Source organism: Calliphora vicina, chromosome 5, assembly GCF_958450345.1.
Source record: "Calliphora vicina chromosome 5, idCalVici1.1, whole genome shotgun sequence".
Taxonomy (NCBI): Eukaryota; Metazoa; Arthropoda; class Insecta; order Diptera; family Calliphoridae; genus Calliphora; species Calliphora vicina.
Genome location: NC_088784.1, coordinates 78,024,646 through 78,042,580, shown reverse-complemented (window position 1 = coordinate 78,042,580; position 17,935 = coordinate 78,024,646).

Here is a 17,935-nt window from a genome sequence, read left to right as displayed (position 1 = left end):
CATTGGGAAATATTGGAAACTATTAGCTTGCAATAGGTTTAGATATATCACAGGGTTTTTGACGCCCTAATACTGCACAGGGAACAGTGGTCCAACCCGACTTGGTTCCACGAAATAGATGATCAAGTGTAATTCAAATACTGATCCAAACAGGGACAAGAATTTGTTTACTAAAATTTTTAAAGATACATTTTCATGGAAAAATATCTTTCAGGCGAATATTTACAACATCTTCATTTTCACTAGAGAGTGATCTCTGAACTATTGATGTTGGACAGCCGAGTTTCGCTGAATTCCTTATCGAAGGTCGGGTATTGTCATTGACTATATTACATCTCTAATCCAACAGTGTGGTTACTGTGCAACTCAATCCGAAAACGAAAATGTGTGAATCGAATTTGGGAGTAACCTCACAGGTTTCGAACGAGTTGATTGCTTGGCCAATAAGGGTTTTAGAGTTGTTTTGTGGGAACGAAAGCCGAATCAGTTGGTATCCCTAACGAATAGATTAGAGAAAGAACTTGAATTGAATCGGAGTTGGTTCACATGTGGAGCGGGATCAAGTAATTTAAGCGATTTATCTCGCTTTACAAAAGTAAATCCCAGAAGTTCGTACTGATCGATAACATCGATACGGGATTGTATACTGTACACTGTGGTCTTAGATACCACCAGCACGATCTGGCTAATGTTTCCAGGGGTCTGTGCAGATTCAGTGGGTTGCAGAACGAAACAGCAGAGTATGTCACTGCTCCCAACTGGAAACGAAATTTAAAGAGGGGAGTCCTCCCCTTATTGACCTTAAACGATGTTTTTAATCTCTTCCCAAAGAGGATTTTTAGCTTCATTCGAGAAGTCAACCTGTTACGATGAACTTCATTCTGTAGAAAAGATCATTGGGGCATCATTCATCTAATAAATTTCCACATTCGTACTGTGCCTAACGATGATTATGTAGTTACGAAACCAAAAGTTTTTCCAAGGTATGAACATGTCTTTGTGATGCCGAAAATCAAAACTGTGATTACATCAACTGTGTGGGGTTTTATGGGAAACTCAAATCATATGAATATCATATGAGTCATTATGCAACAAAGTGTTGGAAAGTTGGAGAAAAAACCCTTTTTCTAAACAAGCTAAAGATGAGAACTATAATCAGTTATGCACCCATCCTTACAATGCATCCAACAAATCGACACCTTTATTATAGCACACTGTATAATTGGGACACATACTAGAAGGCTGTGCCTACAGTACAACGACTACTGCAGAAGCTGTCATAATGAAAAAGACAATCCTGAGGGAACGCATCCTCGGAATCCGATTCCTATCATGCTTGGATGAGCCAAGGATGAATCTTAGACGAATTTACTCCTTCAGCAGGGAGTTTAACATGGAGACAACGGAAGTATTATAAGTACCCTACTGTTTATCCCTTGGTTATCACAATGGGATCAGTTTTGAATGGACGCAAGTGGCTGGCCATGAAACCTAACTTAGCCCACTTCAATCAATCCGTATCGATGTCAAAAGTACGAAGAGTACGGATATTGTTAAAAAAGATTCAAAATTATAGATGCTGGAATAGATCCATTTATGCAAAAATACTTAAATCTAATTCTCCTTAAGCCTTCTGCATTATTAAACTGATCAAACAATTCATATATTCTGCTTGATTTAAACTTGAATCCATAATTTATGTGAGTTTAGATTAAGATTAACTTAAGAATGCCCAATATTGAATTAATTCTTTCAAGAATTCTAAACACTTACTATGTTTCAACAATAAGATTTACTACGAAAATCTCCATAAACTGGTAGCATATCCTAAGTTTAGCAATATGTTGACTTTTATTAAAACAAACTCCTTGCCACTTAATAATAGTTCTCTCAACTGTAATTGAATGGTTTTGTATAGGGGAAACTTAAATTAAACTGTTAGTCAAAGTTCTGGAAATTTTACAAGAAAATAAAACCAAATCCTTTGAAATCCACAATGGCTTGAGTTCTTTTCTTGGTACTTGGTTTTAGGTTTTAAGGAGTGAGTTCGAAAAAACCTTAACACACGTTTTTCCATAAAACTTTTAAAGTTGGCCAAACAAGGTCTGCCGTCCAACTGATTCCAATGTTATTAAACAGTATCGAAAGAACTTGTCCTTTGATAGAAAAACTGGTTCAGGTAGAGGGAATGTTCCACATGATGTTTCTATAGCCAATAAATAGAAATAATTTTCAAAAGAGCTGCCAACATATCTGATAGGAAAGCAGTCCGGTTAACTCAGTACTCTGACTATTTGGTACAATGCAGGTTTATAAACATACAAGGCTCAAAAAGTTCCTGACAAATTTAGAGACCAAAGACAGAGCATGGAAATTGAAGTCAAATTTTATACAAAAAATATAATAGATGACGAAACATGTTCTGGAAAATTTCCGGGTCAATAATTTGATGTTGCTGATACTCGAGGGAATTTTGTAGAAAAGTTTAGGACCCAAGAATAGAAAATTTTCCCAAAAAGTTCTTGGTATAGCAAGCAATATGCAGTTGAGGCAAAAGAAGCCAAACATTTGTTACAAAGGGCTCTATAAATACCGATATTTGCATCAAGGAATGTTTACAAAAGAGGATGCTTCCATTCATAAGCCTTCTTAATGTTTCCAATTATTTTTGGCATGATTTGGCATCCTGTCACTATGATATGCAAGGTCTTGAGTGGTCCAAGAGAGGCAAATCCTCCAAACTGCCTGGAGCTAAGGCCAGTGAAGAGATATTGGGCTCTTGTTAAAAAAGAATGGAAGAGCACAAAAAAGGTGTCCAAAAATTTTGTAGATTTTAAACGGAGATGGATTAACTGTTCGAACAAAGTGACAGAAAGTTCTATAAAAGCCTTTTCGGAAAAGGTTCATAAATTCATCACTACCAAGTTCTAGGTCAAAATAATATTTTCAATCAAAAACAAGTAAGAAAGTATGGTCGGTCAAGCCCGTCCATATAATACCTACACTAAGTAAAAGAGCAAAAAAAAATTTTCTTTTAAAATTTCAATAATTTATATTTTTGAGTGATTTTCGGAAATGGGGTTATATGGGGGCTATGACCAATTATGGACCGATCACCATGAAATTAGGTCGTGTGATTTATATCTATATTAAAGTTAACTATGTTGAATTTTGTGTGTTTATCAACATTTTTAAGCGATTTATGCACGTTAAAGTGATTTTCGGAAGCGGGTCTATATGGGAGCTATGACTAATTATGCACCGATCGTAACAAAATTTGGTGACATGAATTTTGTGTATATAAAACTTATTTGGAGCGGAATTTGTGGAGATACATATATAAATTAAATATTTATGACCGATAAAGTCCAATTTCGGGAGGACATTTGTATGGGGTCTAGGTGAAATAGTGGACCGATTTCAGCCAGTTTCAATAGGCTTGGTCCTTGAGCCGAAAAAATAATATGTACCAAATTTGATCGAAATATCTTCAAAATTGCGACCTGTACTCTGCTCACAAGGTTTACATGGACAGCCAGCCAGCCGACCAGACGGACGGACATCGCTTAATCGACTCAGAAAGTGATTCTAAGTCGATCGGTATACTTTAAGGTGGGTGTTAGACTAATATTTTTGGGCGTTACAAACATCTGCACAAACGCATAATACCCTCCCCACTATGGTGGTGTAGGGTATAACAAGTAAGAGAGCTATATTCGGCTGTGCCGAATCTTATATACCCTTCACCAAATTATACTTCAAAATAAAAATTTTAAATATTTTTGGGTAAACAAATTTTTTTTTTCCAAAGTTGTTGTTTAATATTTTGGAAAAAAAAATTTTCGAATTGTTTTTTTAAATTTTCAAAATTTAAAATTTTTTTTTAAAATTTCAAAATTTTTTTTGTTTTTTCAATTTTTTTTTTAATATTTAGCGAAAAAAAATTCGGATTAAAAAATATTTTTTTCGATTTTGTCCCATTGTAGGTCCAACTTACTATGGGCTTATATACGTCGTTGCAAAGGTCTTTGAAATATCTATCATCAGATATCCATATTGTCTATATTAATGACTTAGTAATCCAGATAGAAGTCAAAAATCGAAGTTGTCCTGATGTTTTCCTTATATCTCAGCCATTTGTGGACAAACTTACAAACTTATATATGCCCTTCTCTCGAAGGTGAAGGGTATAAAAAAGGGAGAATCAAAACTGTGGATTTTATTAACATTTATGTATGTTAAGATTTTTACGATCTCACTCCTTATTTATATCCATTCCATAGAAGTTTCCACAAATCACATGCTGTTTATTGTCATTCCAAAGAAATCCTTTGGTTGCAATTAACTTTTATTGAGAAATGATAACAGTTGTCGTGAACTCCCTGTAGGTCTTGTGAATGCTAGTTCACATTTCAGAGACTTGACCCAATAAGCACCAAAGCCTCAAAAATTCAAGCACTTTATTGAACATTTTGTTGGAATTTGACTTGAATTAAATTAAATTTTTTTCAAACAAAAAACATATGGCTTGAATTTATGTTGCCTTTTTACTGGATAATGCTATTGAAATAAAGTGTAATTCAATTACTTGCTTATAATTCAAGGCTTGAATTACACTTGAATTAAACTTGAGTTCTGGTAAAAATGCTTATTGGAAAGGAATTGACTCCTTAAAGCTCTGCTAAATAATTTCCAGATATTATTTATTGTTAATATTGTTGTTGTTGTTGCTATTGTTGTCGTGTATATGTTTGCAATGATGATGGTGATGTTGATGCATGTTGCTGCTGCTGCTGCTAACGGTTGGTCTGTTGCAAAATATTTTTAGTATCCTTATTTTTCAGGCATTTGTTTTGGCAAAGTAGGTACACACAGAGAAAAGCAAAACAAAACATTTATTTAAATTTTATTTACGTGAATGTTTATGTATGAGTGTAAAAGCGTTTTAAATCTCCTGCTTATTGTAGCTATATGATGCATAGGCAACATGCACTCAAATATATATGTATTTGTATTGGCAAATGGGATTTTATTGTATTTTAAATGAACACTAGGGTAACAAAAATGTTATCATGTTTCAACTTTATCCTTTAGCTCGTTCGTTCACTCATTCATTCATGTATTCAGCCAGCCAGCCAGTCAGCCAGATATAGACAGACCTACCGACAGACATGCAAATCTATGAGTAGTCATACAAACGCGTGCAATGCAACAAACAGTAACAGCAGCCCTGGCATCATCATCACCATCCATCCTACTCCTTTGAAACCTTCAAACAGCCAGCCGTAGTAGCAGACAGACAAACATCATACGTAGTAGTCGCAATAGTATTTCACCAAAAAAAAAAAAAATTAAACATTTTTCGTACAATAATCACCGGAATCCTCATGCGTATATGAAATGAACATAAAAACATGAAATTGTACACGGACGCGACATGCGGTAATTAGTGTTGCATATATAACAATAATACACCACCACCGTAAAAACAACTATCAAAACCCTATTAAAGCGCTTTTTAAGTAACACGATTTGTACGACCCAAACAAAAAAGAGCAAATGCTTGTTTAGACACAAATTTTAGAAAACCCGCGCGCGTTTTAATTCACTTATTTTTTTGTGTTCTCGATTTTCACTTATTTTTTTTTTATTAATTCTTTATTTTCATTCAAAACATATTTTTTGGTTTTATTTTCAATTAAATTCACTAAAATATATTTTTTTATAAACTTTTTTCTGTTTGCTTTTGTTTTCGTTTCTTTTTTGTTATTCAAAAATATTTCTTTCCTTTTTTCCGTTATTCGTTCGTAATACAACCGTTCATTTGCTCTGTTTGTAAACAACTAAATAAAACTTGTTTTCACATGTTTGAATAGTCGTCTGCCTTTGTTGTTGTTGTGTTTGTTGCTGCTGCTGTTGTCGGCTGCCTCAACAACCGAGGTGAGTTTCACATTCGTTTTGTATGCACGAGTGTAAGTTCTTGAGTCTGTTAAAAAAAAAAAATGTTGCCTGTTTAGATTCCAGTTTGTTGTGTGGTGAATTTCTTTTGTTGTCTTGCGTTATAAAATGTGCATCATGCAGCACGCATGTTGCATATGGTTTGGCATGCAGCTAAATGTCTGTGTTTGTTGTGTTGCAAGTGGTATAAATTTTAATGTTTTTCGACAGCCAACAGAAGGATTTATTATGGAAAATAGGATTTATGTTAAATAGGAATAACATCTTTAAAATGAATTTCTTATTGTCGGCTTGCAAAGTCATTTGAGTGCATTAAGATTTACTTAAGAATGGCGCTAAAACGAAACGACTTTCGTTACATAGAAGACATAAATAAAGAACTTTTGAAAATTAGTATAAAATATATTCACATTCTATAACCATGGATTTAGGAAACTTTTTTCCAGCTAGAGAGGACTAACATTGATTCATTTGGAACCTCAAACTAGAACAAAACTCAATTTATATTTATTAGAATATAAATGGAACACTATTTCAATTTTCCAACACCGTGTTGAGGGTTTTTGAATCTATCTCTGGAAAGGCTCAGACGTTATACATCTTCAGGATCAGGGTCGTCACCACATTTCATCGATATTGCTGTTTCAAGTCGTTGTTCCGATTACCTAACCATTTGGGATAGATGTACAAGATGTTGTGCTGGACTCTGCTGCTGGACTAACTGTCGGACGATGTCGATGTGGATCTGCATAAGATAGCAAATGTAAATCGTAGTATTGATTTATCATAAAGACTGATGGTAATGGGAGAGTGGCTGATAACTTACTTACCAGAGGGTAATATTACCACTGAAAGATGTTACAGAATTTATACAGAATATGTCAAAATAAACTGAATAACCATAAAACCAGATGGTGAGGAATGGTATGAATTAACAAGAGTAAGAAATTAACAAGAAACCAATCTATATACAGATGGTTCAAAAATAGGTGACACAACCGGAATGGGCTTATACGAAATAAGCCTAAAAATAGGTAAATACTTGCCAGATCATAATACCGTTTTCTCAGCTGAGGTCAAGGCAATACAAAAAACCAGATCATAATTTTAAGAATATTCAAGTGGTAATTAAAAACCTAAGGAATGAAAACGTCAAATCCCGAAATGTTTTACAATGTAAGAATGATGCGTTTTTGAATGAAACACACGTTGATAACTTTGCCTAAAGTTTCTCCAATTTGTTTATCCTTTCCAAAAAATAAGATTTGTCGAAGTCATCAAAATATGTATTTTTTGTGAGATGAGTTCATCGTTGGAGTCAAATCTCTTTCCGCCGAAAATAGTCACTCGGGGCTAAATCCAGAGAATAGGGCGAAAGAGGGAGCATTTAGTAGCCTAATTCATGGACTTTTGCCTTTTGTGACCCAATTGTGAGCAAACGCGGCAAGCTTTCTCATACCCAAGTGATCATTCAAAATGGAAACCATTGAGTCATGTGCGATGCCTATGGCTTCCACAATCTCTTGCATTTTCAAAATCAGATCGGCCAACACCATATCGTGATTTTTTCGGGTTTAGAGACCTCAACTGGGATCGTCCAAAACGATCGGTATCTTCCGTGCTTGTACAGCCACAACGAAATTCTGTAACCACTTTTTTACAATTGAAATTGTAAAAAAAAAATTCCCATAATTTTTATCAATCTTAGAATTTATTTGAGTGTCACGTTGTAGCTTGCTATCAATGGCTGTCAAACACAAATTAAATGACGCAGTTTGTTCAAATTTTGACAGGAGTCAACTTTCAGCTGCCTGTCGACAGCAGCAGTGTTGATCTTTCAGTTAAGAGCTACGAAATTCTAAAAGTCGCGGACTATAACTTCGAAAATCTTAAGAGAAAATAAGTCAACAGACATCATGGCATTATCGGAAAGAGAAAAGCGTACAAATTATCCAGATCAATCTGGAAAATCGCAAACCCTTCACAAGGTTTAAAGTTTAACTAAAGAAGTGGGAGATAAACGAGCCTATCAGAAACGGGCAGAACTCTACAGTAGGCAGCACGACAAATACCTGTGGGAAAATACAAACCTTAGGAGAAAAAAGAGACTAGTTAATCTGTTAATTGGATACAGAGAGTTGAATTCTCATCTGCCTAGTAACGGTCTACCCAACAAAAAGGTTCGCACATCAAGTGAAGAAGAAGACAAAACATTGAAATATTGCCTGTTTAGTCGAATTAAACCTAGCTGACTACGAGCTTTGGCTTAAAAAAAATGGAGAGGAACATTTCCTCTTATGTCCTATGTGCATCTGCTCACCGATGCTTATGGTGAATGTGTTCCATCGATTTCAACGTGCGGGAGATGGTTTGTTCGGTTCAGAAAAGTTCGAAGACCAAGATTTACTCCATGAAGATTGTTGTAAAACTCAACAAGAGCTTGCAAAATCATTGGAAGCTACTCAAGCAGCAATTTCAAAACTTTTGCGAGCAGCAAGATTTATACAAAAGAAGGAAAATTGGGTACCTTGAAAGACGATTCTGCATGTTCGAAATGATGCTTGAACGTGCGATGAAAAATTTATCCATAACGATAACCCGAATCGTTAGAGATCGTATGCGAAGCGCGGCCAACCAGCCGAATTGACACCAAAGCCATGGCGCTAAAGTAATTACCTGTATTTGGTAGGAGCAAAAGGGTCCTATCTATTATGAGCTGCTTAAATCTGACCACGCCAGCACAGGAAACCTATACCGAATGCAACTGATTCATTTGAAGCGAGTATTGGGCGAAAAACACATAGAACATGCGGCCAGACATGAAGCCGTTATATTCCATCATGACAACGTTCGGCAACATGTTGCAATACCTGTTAAAAACTATTTATAATGAAGTGGTTAGAAAGTTTTGACTATCGATCGATGCAGAATGCTCTCTTTGGGATACGCTTCACTTCAGAACAGAGTATTCATTCTTGGCTGCAGAAAGCTTTATCACCAAATCTTTCTACGTTAAATATTCTATCCAATTTTACACTGTATCCCTAAGTGAGACATGTAAACTTCTCCGACATGAGTCTAGCTGAAAGAATTTAATGGTAGCTATACAAATTTAGCACTTACAACTCGGATGGATAGGGTGATATCTCCTGTAACAGGAATTCAATATTGTCGTATTGACTGTTCATATTAAGTATCTTAGCAGTGATCTTTACTTCGAACACCGGTGGGAGATCTGAACAATTGAAACTTAAAGCTATTGGAATCTAAATTAGGGAAATTCACCGCTTTCACTTTACTAGTTACGGCTGTTTAAATGGCTCTGAACTGAAATAAAGTAGCCCTATGTATATCTAAAAATAAAAAAATGTTCCGGTTGTTATTTAAAACTGGTCGCTAGTGACGCTGACATCTAGGGTCATTAAGATTGACATACGCATATGGAATATTGGAAACCATATGGGAAACCAAAAGTTTGAGTTTCGCCTCCACTGTGGTCCCTGCTTTTCAATAGAATGCTGGAGAAACTGGATTCCGCACATTAGGTTACGTCGATTATCTGTCTACATCTATGATCGGGATTGACGACGTAACGATAAGGTAACAGAAGCATGCGGTCGAATGATGCGAGGAATAAATGCTGACAATCAATCTGACTAAAACAATCGTAGTTAGTGCACAAAAGCTTCTTTGGGTCAAGGCCTCTACTAAAAGTCGATGGTTCAATGGGAAACCGTGTTTGATAAAAAGCTTCAAATTAATGAAATTTTATTCAGTAATATCTTAATTCAGAATTAAAAATGTCAGCAATTCATATCCTAAAACCATTCCCAATTCAATCTTTGAAGGATTAAATTTTAGAATTGACAAGGAGTTAGACTCAAGGTCTAACTCCTTGTTATACCCTACAACACCATAGTGGGGAAGAAGGACGAAGCCTATTGAAAATGTCTGAAATCGGTTCATAATTTCACCTAGTCCCCATACAAATGTCCTCCCGAAAGTAGACTTTATTTGTGATAAATATTTAATTCATATAGGTTTTATACATATGTATATGTTACTTACGCGTTAAGATAAACATGCGAATCTGCAAGTTCTAATAATTTTAATTTAAATTGAGGAAGATGTGTAAAAATTTTCTCAATTCTCTCGGTAAGGCATTCCAAATTTTAGATAAACGAATTTGAAACGATTTCTGAAAGCAGTTAAAGTGTATAATGGGAAAAATTATCTGCGTGTTTCTAGTCGAGCGAGAAAAATTAAACATGCCAACAATATACCCAGGGTAACCTCTAACAATTGATTTATAAAAAAATAATAGCATCCTAATACCAATAAAATCATCAAAAGATGATCCAAGGAACTATATATATGTATGCTGAGTTACATGATCTCGTATTTTCAAACCAAAAATATATTTTTGGGACCAAGGAATGTGCATCAAAATATAAACTTGTGCTATTAATCTTTTTGTGCATTTTCTATAAAAAATTTTGTGTATAACAGTATTTTCTATAGAGAATTTCAATCACAGAACTACGCTAGTATGAAAATAATTTAAAATTTTTTCACCCACAGAGTAGGGTGAAAAAAGTCTTAAGGCCTGTTTCACGATGTCGAAAGAAAAATGATTCGAACAAATTTGTATGAAAACTATTCGAAAGAATTAAAAAAAACTGAGTTTTTTTCATACAAATTTGTTCCGACTCATTTTTCTTTCTACATCCTTGATTAGTGCTAAAAAAAACTTTTTTTTTAAATTATATTTTTCTGTTAAGGTAAAGGGTATTTAACAAGTTTTTAATTAAATAAATACATAACTTCCGAGTTTTTTACAATCTTACGCTTAATTACACGCTATTGAAGCAAAAACTGCTAAAAAAAATCCAATATTCAATGAAATTATAAAAATCTTAATCTCTCAAAATATAATTTTTTTTTTATAATTATTACTTTGTTTATGAATGTGTACGTGTGGCTTAATTTAATTATAATAAATGGTTATGTAATTAAAACAAACATTAACCATTTAATGTTTTTAATCTTTTGGCTGTTGTTTCTCAAATTTCAATAACCTACTTCAATTTCAATATCCCCATCCACGGATTATATCAATTTCATTATTACATACATTCTCAAACACTAGTGTTACCAAATGTCCCGATTTTTAAGGTATTGTACAGCTTTCTGTAAGCAATCTCCAGCAATTTATTCTCTGTTCCAGAACAACTTCCTCCAGAAAAGGTTGATTTGTTACACAACCTTTTTTTTCTAGAAAATGGTGCTTTGTTAAAGGACAATTTTCTATAGAAAATTTTGATTTGTTGCCGGGTAATTTATTACAGAGCAATTTCCTCTTGGAAATTTTGCTTTATTGCTGAGGAATTGTTCTACAAAATATTGCTTTGTTACCGTCTCTTGAAAAACTGGATCAAATACAGAGAAATTTTCTGTAGAAAAAGTCGCTCTAGAACAGTCGATCTAGTTCAGAGCAATTGTCTCTTGAAAAATTGGCTGTAATACATAGACATTTTCTCTAGAAAAAGTGACTCTATAACAGAGCAATTTTCTCTAGAAAATGTAGCTTTGTTACAGATCAAAATTCTACAGAAAAATATGCTTCAATAGAGAGCCACCTTCTCTAGCAAATGTTGCTTGCATTGTTACAATTTTCTATAGTATGAGTTACTTCAAAACAGAGAAGTTTTCTTCAGCAAAAGTATCTTTAATACAAACAAGTTGTAGAAAAAGTTTATCCAATACACAGAAAAAACTATTTCTTAAACCGTTTCAGAAATATCCGAAAATTTTGTTTTTGAGCACATGAAAACGTTATTCAATTATGAAATAATTGATACCAGTTCAATATGTGATAAATGTATGAATTGAAATATAATTTTATCAGTGTACAGAGCTGTTTTTTTACAAAAAGTTGCTCTGATAGAAAACCATTTCGTTTAGAAAAAGTTGTTCTAATTCCGAGCAATTTGTTTTAAAATAAGTTTATATAAAATAGAGCAATTTGATCTGGAAAAACTTACTTTGTTATAGGACAATTTTCTATAGGAATTTGATCTAGATAAAATTGCTGTAATGCTGAGCAATTTGTCCTAGATAGAGTTGATCTAATGCAAAGCAATTTTTCCTAGACTAAGTTGGTGTAATACTGAACAAATTTCTCTGCAAAAAGTCGCTCTAGAATTTACCTAACATAGAAATTCATAAAAAAGCAATGGATAGAGGATTTTGTCTACTTTTCAAAAATGTATATAACTTTTCACAATTCATGGAATACTTTTTTGAAAAATATGACAAAAAATGCTTTTTATTGAATTTTGCATAGATACAAATTTTTCAAATTGAAATAAAATTTTTATTTTTGAAAATTTTTTAATGAAATTTCACAGTTATGTAGATTTTTCTATTTAAAATGGAAAAATAGAAACAAATTTTGAAATTTGTTATCAAGTATCCCGCAATTCCTAAAAAAAATCTTGAAAAATTAAAAAAAAATGGGATTTTTTCGTTTTTTGGCCATAATATCCACACCAGGGGCGGGGTTATCGGAACCCTTTACAAAATAATTAAGAACTTATTGGGCCATCTAAAATAGGTTGCTATATTTTGATATCGAGTATGCGATTTGAGAATTTTTGCCCTAAAGTTGAATTTTACATAAAAAATAGGCATTTTTTGAATGGACCTGGTCCTCTCGGTACCAAAACTTATACATTTTTTTTAATTTAAAATATTTGGCGTAAAGTTAGCTAGTACAAATTCATTATACATCCTTTTAGAAATTTCTTAGATAACTTAAAAAGAATAAAAGTACTTTTTTCCAAAAAAAATTGCGAAACATCGCCTTTTTAAATTTTTTTAAATTCAAATGCATGTAACTTTGGACTCAGCCATGATTTTTAAACACTTCTTTCTGTATTTGATATATAGATCTATTGTTAATCCTATAAAAGAAAAATGGATAAAATCGGGGAATATTTGGAACCGCGGTCACCAAAAAACTGGAGTAGGGTGGGTAAAAATGTTGAAAATTAAATTTTCAAATGCGAATATCTCCTAAGCTATAAGAGATAAGGTTTTAGTGCTCGACGAGGAGATTCTATATGTGTAAGTTTTTTTTTAACTTGTAACACAAACGAAGAAATAGGATCATTTTAAAAATTGAACATATCCGAGGTGTCCTACTTTGGGAACCACTGGTCCCGCTCCTGGTGGGCTCATGAGGTCCAAATTCAAAACTTAAACTCGACTACACTTCCTCTTTGCGCATGTGAAATTTCATTCAAATCGGCTTAAGGGTTTAGAAGTTACAGATTTATTTCCATTTTTTTTTATTCTCATACCACTGTGCGTCGTTGCAAAGGTCTTTAATTTAATTTTTTTTTTCAGTTGTTTTTTTAATTTTCTGGGACATTTTTTTTCGAATTGTTATTTTAATTCTAAATTTAAAAAAAAATTTTATTTTTAAATTTTTTTTTATGGTAAAAAATAATTTTGACCCATTGTAGGTCCAACTATGGTCTTTGAAATATCTATCATTAGATATCCATATTGTCTATATTAATGACTTAGTAATCCAGATATATGTCAACAATAGAGGTTGTCCTGGTTTTTTCCTCATATCTCAGCCATTGATGGACCGATTTTGCTGATTTTAAATAGGGAACTTCTCGAAAGCATGTCTGACAGAATTATTGAAGATTTGGATCCCGAACATATCTGGGGTCTTCAGTTGATTGATTTCAACAGACAGACCGTCTTCTCACGAAGGTGAAGGGTATAAAAATAGCTTTGTTACAGAGCAATTGTCTGTTCAGAAAGTGGCTCGCTCTAATACAGAGCAATTTTCTCTAGAAAAGTTGCTTTGTATTGGACAATTTTCTATAGATAAAGTTGTTCCAAAACAGAGAAGTTTTCTTCGGAAAAAGTTTCTTTAATAAAGAAAAATTTGTTCTAGAAAAGGCATTTTCTAAATTTTCCTAAATCTGATGAAATCACATTTAAACATTTATTTCAAATAAATTCATAAATGATCATAGCTCCCATATTATGACCACTTCCGAAAATCAATTTAATGAGCATAAATCTAATAAAAATGCTGGAATCCAAGTACAGGAGAGTATGATCGGTATTGACCGAAATTGCAGTTATTTCGGTAATGTTTAAATGTAACGATAGTCGCTTTGAGAATACATTTTCATCTGCTTTAAATATTGTCCCGTTTTTTTATAAAAATAAAACTGGCAACCCTAATACACACATACATGTTTGCATTTGTTTGTTATTATTTACCTTTTTACACACCTCTTTTGTTTAACTTGCCCCCCACTCTCCATCATTGAGCATCACTAAATAAATTCTCAATTTATCATTCTCCTTTTTCACACACTTCATTTGTTTGTGCAATCAAGCTTTGCTAGTCTTGGGGAATGTAGGGATTTTGAATGGCGTTTGGGGAGAGATAAGTTTATTTATTTGTATAGGAAATAGAGATGTTTAATGTTATTGAAAGTAGTTATCAGAATTTTATTTCATGGAACCTTCTTTACCCAAATAATATTTGGAGGTTTTTGGGTATATTTTTGCTTGAGGACAGCAATGAAAAGTACTTGAAAAACCCTATGTGCAATTCACAATTGAAATTTTTCAGATTCTTCTTGCATTTATTTTTAACGGGTCACGTCGGCTTCTGTGAAGTAATTAAATGAAAGTGTTTAAAAAATGTATAAATAATTGACATACTTATTATGTATATTAACAGTAGTTAGTGTGATTAATTAAAAGTGTTTTCATGTAGTAATAAAGTTTTAAAAGGTCTTTCAATAGGGACTTTCGAACTTGGGCAGTTGATGGCAGCCATATTGTTGAAGCTATATCTGTCGAATTTTCTTTCATTTATTTAGTTTGCTTTACCAAATCACCATGGAAGTATAAAGAGTGCAACAGCACGTGCAAATGATAAAATTATTTTATCAAACTGGGTGTTCTGTTAAGGGGAAATGTTCCGCGCACTGGATATATGGGTATGTCAACAAACATAATTGTCGAATTTGGGCCGGTTTGGATTGGTATCCACATGAGATTAAAGAGCTTTCAATGCATCCTCAAAAAGTCTCTGTTTGTTGTGGATTTTGGGATGGCGGCGACATCGGTCCATATTTATTTGAGAACGACTATGGACAGGTTATCACCGTCTATAGGTCGGTAATTACTAACTTTCTTTGGGCTTAATTGGATGATATGGAAACCTCTACGTGCCATACAGCTCATGGCACTTTGGACGACCGATTTGAGGGCATGGTCATCTCACGTGGGTGTGATGTAAACTGGCCACCGAAATTGTGCGATTTGACACCTTTAAACTTTTCTAGTCCCATCATGGGGACCCTGACAACAACATGGGCCTAAATTTGTGACGTTACGGTCTATGTTGGACCAGTAGGCATTAAGCCTGTTGCACCATGCCGACCTAGCCGAGAAGGTACTTCCTAATATTACTCGGGAAATGCTCCACCTGAGTTATGTTGAAGCTAGGATGATTCCTTCGATGGCAGCCCACGAGGAACTGTTTCGACTACATGACGTTGTGTTCCTTTACTGGAAGAACCTTCGTTTCCTCGTATAGGCAGTGTTCCGATGTAATTTGCATGCAGCATTTTGGCAGCTTTGGATATTTCTCTCTACCACTCAGCGAAGGTTACCACATATGAGTAGCATAATTGACCAATGACCGACAAATCTTCCATCAACACCGGTTAGCGCTTTGAGAACCTTGTTTGTACTTTGCAATTTGTGCGTGATTGTATTGGCATGAGCTGAGGAGATAAATAGGCTGTCAAAGGATGTTCATCGCTCCATCGCAAGATAATTAAAAAAGTGACGAATGTGCACCATTAGTTTCAACGTGCGAGTGATGGTTTGTTCGGTTCAGAAGTGTGATATTCAAACTCAACGAAAGCTTGCAAATCTTTGGCAGCCATACAAGCAGCAGGCTTCATCCAAAAGTAGGGAAATTGGATACCATACGAACTGAAGCCGAGAGACATTGAAAGACGATTTTGAATGTCCGAAATGATGTTTGAACGCTGATTTTTTTGCATCGAATCATTACTTTCGATGGAAAATGGATCAATTACTATAACCCGAAGAGTAAATGGATCAATTACGATAACCCGAAGCATAAGAGATCGTATGCGAAGCCCAGCCAACCAGCCGAATCGACAGCAAAGCCAAATATCCATGGCGATAAGGTAGTTCTCTGTATCTATTATGAGCTGCTGAAATCTGTCCAGACCATCAGATATAACCTGTACCAAATGCAAATGATTCGATTAAAGCGAACAGTAGTCGAAAAATGCCCAGAATATGTCGCCAGACATGAAACCGTAATAATCCATCATGACAACGCTCGGCCACATGTTGCAATACCTGTAAAAAAGAATTTTGAATGAAGACCGTGCCAAGTCCGACTACTATTTGTTTCAATCGATGCAGAACGTTCTCTCTTGGTAACACTTCACTTTGGAACAGACCATCCGAAATTTTTACATTCATAACATGAACAAGTGTATTTAACAAAAATTGATTTCATACTTATGTTGTCTATGATTTATTTGTATATTCTCAATTTCGATTATTGTCATGATACAATTTTCCCTTGCTCAGTTTTTTACCATTTACCACTACTTTTGTTCTAGTTACCAAATAACCAGAGAAAATAAATTGTTTAATTTTATCCAAAACATGTAAAGAAAACTAATTTCTCTTGTTGTATAGTAAAAACCCCAAACCAACCATATTTCTTAGATGTATTTATACAGAAGTATTAACACTCTTCAAGATCTTTGCCAAAAACTTTATCCTTATAATCCTCTTATAAATACTCAGTCAATTTATCACAACTTATCAAACACATACGCGTTAGTTACATACAAGTCAACCAACCAACCAACCCAACAATTTAAACTTCCAACAATTTGTTGTAAATGAATAATAAAACAAAACTTAACCTCAATAGATTAATTAACGGTCATAATTTTAAATGTACAAAAATATGAATGAACGAACGTTTAAATAAAAATATAAAAAAATATTACTTATCCTTACAGCTATGAAGGCAAAAACAACAACTACAAGAAGTCAGTGGTGTCATTTAAATATTTGTCACAAAAAAATCAAAAAACATCCAAAGAAAAACGAATAAAATTGTTAAACAGGAAGTAAAGGAGTAAAGTATGTTTGTCACAACAAAATAAAAAAATATTTAAACCAACTACAATCAATCAAATGCAGATGTTGTAAACAAAAGTAAACAAAAAGCAACACGCACGAATACGCACACACACACCCACCTACACTCTCGCTCACGCTCTTCTTCACACTTGTTTACTCGTGCTGTAATCATCAACATTGTTAAAGGATTAATGTTGCTGAAACATTACAACCAGCAACATGTTGCCAACAACATAAAATAACCAAAACAAACAAAAAACTCACCACTCAGCATAGTGCTGTCACTGGATTTGGATGTATGTATGGATGAGAGTATGTAACAACAATAACAGCGTCATTATTGCATCTTAATAAAACATGAATCGAATGAAACCAAAATAAACCACAACACATTTTAGCATTTAAAGCACAAAACTGGGTTCATAAAAACAAAACCAAATCGAAGCTCATTGATTATGAACACGAGTTGTTGTTGCTGTTGTTATTGTTGCTTTATTCGTATAATTTCTAAACACCTCACAGTGGGGTCAATCAAAAAAAAGTGGTAATAAATCTGGATCTTAACTACTGCTACGATTGCTAAATGATGTATGAACCAAGGTTGGCTACCGTTACCGAAACAACTGCAATTACCGTTAAAGCTGAACCACCGTTACCTCTAAATAACGTTACCGATATTTTCCACGTTTTTTACATTTGTCCATCCTTATAACAAAGTAAATTA